The following is a 10270-nucleotide window of genomic DNA, read 5'->3' on the forward strand; positions in this document are numbered from 1 at the left end:
TGGAAGGAGCCTGTGGCAGTGCTGGCTTAGCAGTGCCCTGGAGCTCTAAGCAAGTGCAATGAAACTGGAGGGGCACTCGCGGGCAGGGTGGAGCCGGGGTGGGGCGGGGGGTAGGGGGAGAAGCTCTCAATATGTTTTATTTGTTATTTTTTTAATTATGGCTTTGAATGGCAGCATTAATTCTGGTTCAGAGAATATTTGGAAAAAATTATCTTGAGATTCTGGAATGGAACGCTTCTAAAATCACTTTTCCTGTGTTTAGATTTTAAGCTTCTGCCTATAGTACTTTTTTCATACTTGTTATGGTAGGTTACAAAAATGGCCCAGTTCGTTTTTTTTAAAATTAAGTTTATTGGGGAACATTGGTTAATACAATTATATAATTTTCAGGTGTACATTATGATTTGACATCTATATATTCCATTGTGTGATTACCACCCCAAATCCAGTTTCCTTCAGCTACCATGTATTTGATCTCGTTTACCCACTTCACCCTCCCCCATCCCCCTATTGACCCATTTACCCCGTCAACCTCTCCCCTCCTCCCCCATCCCCTACCCTCTGGTAACCACTAGTCCATTGTCCATGTCCCGAGTTTCTGTTTGTCCTGTTCATTTGTTGCTTTTAGGTTTATATCCCACATATAAGTGATATCGTGTGATTTTCTACTTTTTTAGTCTGGCTTATTTTGCTTAGCATGATTATCTCAAGGTCCATCCATATTGTTGCAAAGGGCAATATTTCATCTCTTCTTATGGCTGAGTAATATTCCATTGTATATATGTACTACAGCTTCTTTATCCAAATATCTATCGTAGGACACTTCAGTTGCTTCCATGTCCTGGCCACCGTGAATAATGTTGCTATGAACATCGGCGTGCAAATATGTTTTTGGATATGGGTTTTCAAGTCTTTGGAATAAATATCCAGTAAAAGAATTGCTGGATTGTATGGTAGATCAAATCTTAGTTTTTTGAGGAACCTCCATACTGTTTTCCATAGTGGCTGTACCAATTTGCAGTCCCACCAGCTGTATATGAGGGTTCCTTTTTCTCTGCATCCTCTCTAACATTTGTTATTGCTTGTCCGGTAGATTATAGCTATTCTAACAGGTGTGAGATGGTATCTCATTGTGGTTTTGAGTTGCATTTCCCTAATAGCTGGTGATGTCGAGCATCTTTTTATACGTTTGTAGGCCATTTGTATGTCCTCTAGGGAGAAGTATTTGTTCAGGTCCTCTGCCCATTTTTTGATTAGATCTTTTTTTTTTTTGTTATCGAGTTGTATGAGTTCTTTGTAAAAATGGCCCAATTCTTAATCCTTCCCTCTATCTATGCCTTTTACCATGCGTCTTTAAAGCTCCTGCCATTAAGAAGGGGTTCTATTTGCTGCCCCTTGTTTCTGAAATTATCATTTGACTTTCTTTGGTCAATATGATGTTAGTAGACATGATACAGAGAAAGTTTTGAAAAGTTATTGAGTGTTTCTGCTGGTTCTGAGTCATTTTGCACCCAAATTCCAAGATCCTTCACAGTCCTATTGGGATTCCTTTGAAGGTCAGTTCCAGTTGGTGCAAGTCTCATGAAGTTCAGCATAACAGTGAGTCACTTCATTCAAATGACCTCATGCCATGTCTGCAGCCTGCTGAGAGATTTAAAGCCAAGGGCATCACCAAGAAGTATTTCTGGGTGAAGAAGCAGGGGTGGCAGTTCATATACCATATATCATACCTAAATCGTAAGACATATGTAGTTCATTTGGTCTTTGTGCAAAATTGTATTATTTCCTTGAGAAAATGGTTTTACCTTAACAAAAGGAAAAATTAAATTTAAGCATTCTTTAAAAAAATTTTTTTAATATTTTTATGTTTTTCAATTATAGTTGACATATGATATTATATTAGTTTCAGGTGCACAACACAGTGATTAGACATTTATATAAGTTAGGAAGTGATCACCTCGAAAATTCCAGTACTCATCTGACACCATATGTAGTTATTACAATACTACTACTATATTCCCCATGCTATACTCTGCATCCCCATGACTATTTTGTAACTAACAATTTTCACCTCTTAATTCCCCCCTTCACTTATCCCCCCACCCCCCCATTCTGAAAACCATCAGAATGCCCTCTGTATCTATGGGCTTGTTTCTGTTGTTTGTTTGTTTATCCTGTTCTCTAAATTCCACATATGACATTTGTCTTTCTCTGTCTGACTTACTCCACTTAGCCCAGTACCCTCTAAGTCCATCCTTGTTGTTACAGATAGCAAGATTTCATTCCTTTTTATGGCTGAATAATATTCCATTGTGTGTGTGTGTATACCACCTCTTCTTTATCCATTCATCCATTGATGGACACCCAGGATGCCTCCATATCTTGGCTAATGTAAATAATGTTACAATGAACATATGAATTCACTAACATGTCTCTCCCTTCAAAGTAGTGTTTTGTCTTGTATAAGTATTTTGTCTCTTTTGTCTTGTAGAAGTCTTGCTACTCCAGCTTTTTGTTTTTGTTTCTATTTTCATGAAACATCTTTCTTCACACCTTTGCTTTCAGTCTGCATGTGTCTTTCAATCTGAAGTGAGTCTCTTGTAGGCAGCATAGGTAATGGTCTTGTTTTCTTATCCATTCAGCTACCCTATCTTTTGATTGGAGCATTAAATCCTTTTACATGTAAAGTAATTGTTGATAGATATGTGGTTATTGCCATTTTGTTGTTCATATTTTTTATCTTTTTTTTTTTTTCTTTTTCCTTCTTCTTCTTAAAGAAGTTCCTCTAACAATTCCTGTAGTAGTGGCTTGGTGATGATGAAGTCTTAGCTTTTTCTTGTTTGGGAAGCTCTTTATCTGTCCTTCTGATTCTAAATGATAGCTTTGCTGGATAGAGTAATCTGGGTTGCAGGTCCTTGTTTTTCATCACTTTGAATATTTTGTGCTAATCCCCTCTGGCCTGCAAAGTTTCTGTTGAGAAATCCTCTGATAGTCTTATGGGAGCTCTCTTGTAGGTAACTAACTGCTTTTAAGAGTTCCTCTTTGTCTTTAGCCTTTGGCATTTTAATGATGATGTGTCTTGGTGTGTGTGGTCCTGTTTCAGTTCATCTTGTCTGGGATTCTCTGAGCTTTCTGGGTTGTGTGTCTATTTCCTTCATCAGGTTAGTGAAGGTTTTAGTCATTATTTCTTGAAATAAGTTGTCAGTTCCTTGTTCTCTCTCTTTTCCTTCTGGTACCCCAATGATGCAAATGTTGGTATGCTTGTTGTCCCAGAAGTCTCTTAAACTATTCTCATTTTTTGGGATTATTTTTTCTTTTTGTGGTCTAATTGGCTATTTTCTGCTACCTTATCTTCTAAATTGCTGATTTTATCTTCCACTTTATCTAATCTACTGTTAATTCCTCCTAAGGTATTCTTCATTTCAGTTATTGTATTCTTCATTTCTGGCTGGTTCTTTTTTTCTGTTTTATATCTTCACTTTTACATTTTGTTCTCTTTGTTAAATTTCTCACTGAGTTCATCTACTCTCCCCCAAAGTTCTTTGAGCATCCTTATAACAAATGTTTTGAACTCTGCATCTGGTAGATTGCTTGTCTCCATTTTGTTTATTCTTTTTTTGGAACTTTGTTCTGTTCTTTCACTGGGTACATGTTTGTCTTCCAATTTTGGCTGCCTACTTATGTTTGTTTCCATGTATTAGGTAGGGCTACTATGCCTCCTGGTCTTAGTAGAGTGGCATTATGTAGTAGGTGTGCTGTGGATCCCAGTGTCACAGTCTTCTTTGGTTACCTGAGCCAGGTGCTCCAGCTATGTCCTTTGTGTGGGTTTTGTGTGATTTCTTGTTGTAGTTGAGCCTTGGTTGCTGTTTACTCGTCAATGGGAATTGACCTTTGAGCTGATTGGTTGTGACGATTGGCCATGACCAGTGGAGGAGCTGTTGTGCATGGACTGACTCTACAGAGCAGGATTCACTTTAGTAGGGCTCTGGTGCCTGCTCTGTCTGTCCTTTGGGTGCGTTGTTCTCAGATCTGACCCTAGGTGGTGCTCTGGCTCAGACTGGCCACAGGGCATGCAGGCTGGGGCCTTGCCTCCTGGGAGGGTCCCTACTGCTGGCCAAGTTCAGCTGCAGCCTGTGCCCTTCCTGGGGCCACCTAGCATGAGCTACCAAGCAATCTGCAGGTGGTCACCACCCACACTGGACTTGGAAGTGCCTCAAAACGCCAAGCTACAAACCGCGGCCGGCTGTCACAGTGTCGGGCTTTATGGTGCTCAGCAAGAGGTATGGGGCAAGCTGAAGCCAGATGCTGCTCTTTTAGGTTTTGTGAACCTTTGAGAGATTTTAGGAAATTCTGGCAGCATGAGCCAAGATAGGCAGTTTGTAAGGAAAATCCTCTGGAAGTGGCTTCGGTGGGCCTGCACGTTGGGAAGGGCAGAGTCTCAGGGAATCATTAGGGTGGGGCAACCAATGTCAGCTATTTGATGGAGATTCAGATATGGCACCCACCTGTGTCTGTACATTGTGGAGGGGAAGGGCTCAACAAAGGAACAATGCCCTCTGCCAGCGCTTCTGTCTGGGAGAAAGCTGCCCCTCCAGTTTTTCCCCTGAAACCACATAACTCAGTTCCTCTTGCATGTCCCTGGCACCTTTTAAGATGCTTCCCCAGTGCTGGAGCTCAGAGTGAGTGAGTTCGTCAGCGAGTTAGTCTATGGGTAGGCCCCTTAAGAGGAGTCTGTGACTCCCACAGCCCTCTGTTTTCACCACAATCTCCGCTGGTTTTCACAGTCAGAAGTTGTGGGACATCTCTTCCCAGCACTGAAACCCAGGGCTGGGGAGCCTGGGGTAGAACTAGAACTCCTCGTTCTTCCAGGATGATCTCTGCAGCTAAGATATTTCTCCCAGTTCTCAACCACCATACATGGAAGTGGGACCAGTTCGTTTAGTGTCTCTGCCCCTCCTACCAGTTTCAAGATAGACTCTTCTGTGTGTCCCCAGTTGTAGGACTTCTGTTCATCTAGACTTTGGGTGACTCCCAGTGGTGGCTATAGTTTAGTTGTAATTTTGATGTAGTTGTAAGAGGAGGCAAATGCAGTATTTACCTACTCCACCATCTTGACTGGAACTCTCAAACTTAAGCATTCTGTAGTAAAAAAAATTACACATCTGCCATCAACATGAAAATGCCCAGAGAAGTCTGCTGGAGGATGAGAGACCCATGGAAGGGAGCCAGTCATTCCAGCCAAGAGAACCTGACCTCCAGTCAGCTTCCAGATGTTAATCAAGTCCAACCAAGAACAGCAAAAGTACTTAGATGACCACCCTGGATTCATGAGCAAGTAATAACTGTACCATGCCACTGATGTTCAGTGGTTGTTTGTTATACACCATTATTTAAGCAATAGTTAATGGTTACAGTTCTATTCACATTCTCTCGTGTTACAATTATGGCTTATCTATTAGGCTTTCCAAAATGTATTGGTAGCTCTTTGAGAGTAGGGATGGTATCTTATTTATCTTGTATCCCCAAGGCCCAGCACAGTACCTGATGGACAATAAATATTTGTGACCAAAGTTCTGGCTTAATAAGACATTTCTCTACTCCTTGGTTTATTTGTTCCTACCTTAATTGTTTCACTATTGAATGCCTACTGCATGCCAGACACTATGCTGGGTGCTAGAATTACAAATATGAGGAAAACTGACATTAGAAGAGTCCCATAATTAGGAATGCAAACTGTGTCTGCATACATGCTTTCAAATGTGAATGAATGGATAAATGAATGGATAGATAAAATAATCACTTATCAAATTCATGCTATGTGTCAGGCCTGGTGCCTTAAGGGGAGGGAACTTGAGGTAAAAGAAATGGTGAGAGAAATAATGGGAGGAAAGATATATTAGTTAGTAAAAGTTGAATGGAAGGGTTTGGGCTGGAGAGTAAGTTTTGTGAGAGAAAGTTTTGTAATATAGTTCTGGATGGCTTTGCTGATAAGCCACGGCATTTCAATTAGGGCTGAAAGCTGGAATATTTACATGGACCAGGCGGGTAATGTAAATGATTAAAGAAGACGAAAGTGAAGGAAGATAGACTGGTGGGGACCATATCAGTCTGGAGAGCACATGCCTATCTAAAAACCTTGTCTAGGTCTAGCTCAGTGCTTCTTCTACTTTTGTGTGCATGGAGGTTCTGGTTATCTAGCTCTGGGGCTGTAGTTTTGGGAGGGGACAGTGGGAGGCTGAGATTCAGTATTTATAAACAAAATCACAGGTGATACCATGCCCACGGTTTCCTCATCCACTCTCTGAGAAGAATCTGGTTGATTGTTGCCATGTGACAGTGTGGGTCCAGGTTTGCCTGCTCATTGGACCTTTTCAAGAAGACAGACAAACCTCTGTTTTATCTGAAACACCCTGATTTTTCGTAGTAGTAACTAATATTTGCAAATATAGGAAACCTCTTTTTGACTGCTTCGTGGAATTATGAACATGAACTATTCTGACTCCCAAGTCATGGACCAGTACTAGTCTGTGGCCTGTTAGGAACTGGGCCACACAGCAGGAGGTTAGTGGCAGGAGAGCAAGGGAACCTTCATCTATTTGCAGCCACTCCCCAGCACTAGCATCATCGCCTCAGCTCCACCTCAGATAATCAGGCATTGGATTCTCATAGGAGCACCATTCCCTTGTGCCAAAAAGGTTGGGGACCACTGTGCTAGGACATCACCCCAATGGATTTCACCATACTTTGGACTTTGCATTTCATGCATTTCCTTTTGCAGTTTTGTTTTGCATTTCTCTAGACAGATTTTAAGCTTTTGGGGACATGAATGGGATCTTATTATTTTTCTATCTGCTAAAATATGTGGCAGAATTTTTCATATCTAGTGGGAGGTCAATAGATAGTAGTAACTAATGGAGATAAATGGTATATTTCATAAAGCTGGGATGGATTTTCATATATTATCAGTAGGAATTTTATTTTAGAGTTGGCAAGCACAAAGAGTTGCTTAATTTTATTAATCACCCTCATTTTATAGAAAACATATGAATAGCATCAGGAATTCTTGGTTTGCATGGGAAAAAGTTTAATATACCAAGGTAGTTATGATGGCTTCATAATTAGGCCATGAGAGAGGAAGGGCAGTGCTGTCATTGTGAAAGCAGTTGAGTAGTTAAAAAAAAAAGTCAAAACTCAGGAAAAAGCCCAATATTCTTAATGGTTTATAAGCTAATTCTGAAGTATAAAAATGCAGATTTTCTTGTAAAACCTAATAGGACTGAAGATGACACAGTGGAGCAGAGTTCTTGGAGGCAAATACATTTTACTTTAGATTTCTGAATATCTTTGGAGAGTCAACCTTGGGCAGATGCCATTATGAGTTTGTCAGACTCTTAAGGATTGGTTCTGAAAACCATCAACTCTTCACTTAAGGCACAGCACCCCTTTATACATGTATGGCACTTTAGAGTTTTACTGTTTTATTAGCCAAATTAAACCCACAACCATTTTGGTAGCTCAGATGGAATATAGTATCAAGAAATTATCCAAAAACTTGAAAATAGTCAAAAAGGAGGATGTTTTTCTTTCAATATGAGCACACACTTCTTCCAAGGATTATTTACATCTACAAGGGTATAGACTATCCATTGCAGATTTCTGTAAGGCACTAGATAGTAAATATTTTAGGCTTTACAGAATATATACATTACTTGTTAAATATTCTCTCCTTCCTTCCTCCCTCCCTCCCTCCCTCCCTCCCTCCCTGCTCCCTCCTCCCTCCTCTCTCCTCCTCCCTCCCTCTCCTCCTCCTCCCTTCCTCTTTCCCCACCCCCTTCATAGCTTTCTAAAAATTTCAAAGTGATGTTCACTTTGTAGGCTGTACAAAAACAGGCTGTGGGCTTGTTTTGACCCATGGGCAGTAGTTTGTCTTGCTAGTTCCTGAACTAGGCTATTTATAACTCTGTAGGGATGGGAATTTACTTGTAAAAAAGGAATAGCATTGCAAATGATTCTTGTCTGAGAGAAATGCAAATGAATTTTTTTCCAGGAGAGATGCAATTGATTTCTACGTGGTGGAAAAAGAAACCCCAGATATTACCATTTATTGCCTTATAGGGTGTTAACCAGTTTCGCACTTATGAGCAAATTTATTTTGGCATTCCTTTAACTGACTAAAATATCTCTGTTCCTCATGTTCTCCTTTGAACCAGTCATAATATCTTACTGGCTCTCTTATTAATTAATGACTTGACTAAAATATTTCACATGTTTGTTTTATATTTGCATGAGTATCATATTTTTAACTGTTTGAAACCCTGTAGCAGTAATATTATCCTCTCTTAACAGATTCGAAAACTGACATTATGAGTTGTTAAGGGGTTTGCCCAAGTTAAACCAGTACATGGCCCAACTGGAACTTTAACATACCTTTGGATTCTTAGTGAAGAAGAGAAAAAAGCAATGTCTCCCTCAATCTATCTCTGATCTACCTGGAGAAATTAATTTTCCTCATCCTGAGAAAAGGGTTTGTATTTTTAGAAGAGAAAGTTTTACATTTTAAAAAGGCCTTGCACCTCCAGATAGGTCATGAATTAGGAACTCTCCAAGAGCAGCCATGAATAATTAGGGCAGTCACAAGCAACAGGCTCATGGAATGGCAGCAGATTCCTCAAAAGCCTTCTTTCTAGATAATCCATGAAAAACAGGGAGATCCCATATTCTGTTATCCAAGAAAAAATCTCCTGGAGTCTGTCAAAATGGATCTACATAGTATGTAATCTGAATTGTGATTGACAAATAGTAAGTTAAATAATTTATATCACTCATTTTCTGTATTCAATGAGCTCCTTAAAATAATATCCAGCTCCATTATATGCAAGTAAAAACTCTCACACCACAAAATTGTCTATGAATTTTTTTTAACACTAGTCTAGTTGTCTCTTTCTTGGACCCATCTAGCCATCAATCAGCCTGCAATTTAAATTTACTGCAAAATTGCAATGCTCCAAGAGGCAGGCACCCTGAGAATCAGAGATGGATGGCTCTGCCCAGAAATAAATATAACAAATAAAAACAATTCAGTATGTCTCTTTTGTGTAGATGTTGGAATGTTGATTGGTTTCAAGTTATCAGTGATTTGCTCATCTTTTTTTACTCTAATCGTAGAGTAAAAAAAGGTAATATCTATGACCTTTAAGGGCAAAGCTAGGTATTGGCCAATAATATCAGACACCAAGACATCAAAGCTGATAGGACCAAATTCATAAGTAGGACTGTATGTATAGGTGCCCATCCATGTTGGTACTACAAATGTCAGTTTTGAGATATTTTAAAGTCAAATTTTGGGCATATTGGAGGTCTAAGTTGGCAGACATTAATACACATGGAAACTATAGTGGTTTTGTTCATCTAGACCAACTTCTGAGGAATCTTGCTGGGACCAGAGAGTCACTTTCTGGGAGTTCTGGGTTCTCCTTTATGGCTACCACCACACAGCTAGACCTGGTGGCCACACACCTTTGTTGTTCCAGCCTCTCCCTCCACTTCTGAGGCTGAAGGAAACATGACATCACAGTGCATGAGTTCTGTCTTCTTGAGGTATATGGAAAGAACCAGATGATCCAGTCCAGAAGAGGAGAGAAGTTAATTGCCTAAGGAGAGAATGCTGGCTATTCAAGGAGGAGGCAATGTAGGGTAAAATTTCTCTCCTTCCTTCCTCCTATAGATGGCTTAAAGGGTGGTTTATCCAGAGAGCCTATCTGAAGGTATCCTGCATTGCTGAGTGACAAGCAACTGGATACATCTTTTTTTTTAAAATTTTTTTTTTTATTTTTTTAGGTGAGGCAACACTTGGTTGACCTCACAGATTGCAAGGACCTTGTCCACTTACAATCCTTTATTTTTTATTTATTTTTTACTCCTGCAGCACCTGGTGTTCCTAGGTGGTCTCCCATCCAAGTACTAACCAGGCCTGACCCTGCTTAGCTTTTGAGATCAGATGGGATCGGGCTTGTTCAGGGTGGCATGGCCGTAGACTTGGATACATCTTTTATGACTCATTGTGAAGCAATGACCAGTGTTGTTTCATCCTTTTCCATTTTACATTCTTTTGCCCTATTTTCACTGTCCTGGGATAGCACTTGTAAATAACCATCAGCACTTAATCCTTGCCTCAGGGTCTGTGAAGACAAGAGTTCACTTGCCTCAGGTGAAGACAAGGTTCATTCTCAGGATGGAGGCTTTAATGCCCATTTTGATTTTAAGCCGCAAA

At 40.1% G+C, this 10270-nt stretch overlaps 1 pseudogene; it reads right to left on the reverse strand.

Moving 5' to 3' along the window:
- Positions 1–9916: 9916 nt before the first annotated feature.
- On the reverse strand, positions 9917–10035 carry LOC120606353 (uncharacterized; annotated as a pseudogene).
- Positions 10036–10270: the final 235 nt, after the last annotated feature.

The sequence above is a fragment of the Pteropus medius genome, unplaced genomic scaffold (genome assembly GCF_902729225.1).
Source record: "Pteropus medius unplaced genomic scaffold, Ma_sr-lr_union100, whole genome shotgun sequence".
Taxonomy (NCBI): Eukaryota; Metazoa; Chordata; class Mammalia; order Chiroptera; family Pteropodidae; genus Pteropus; species Pteropus medius.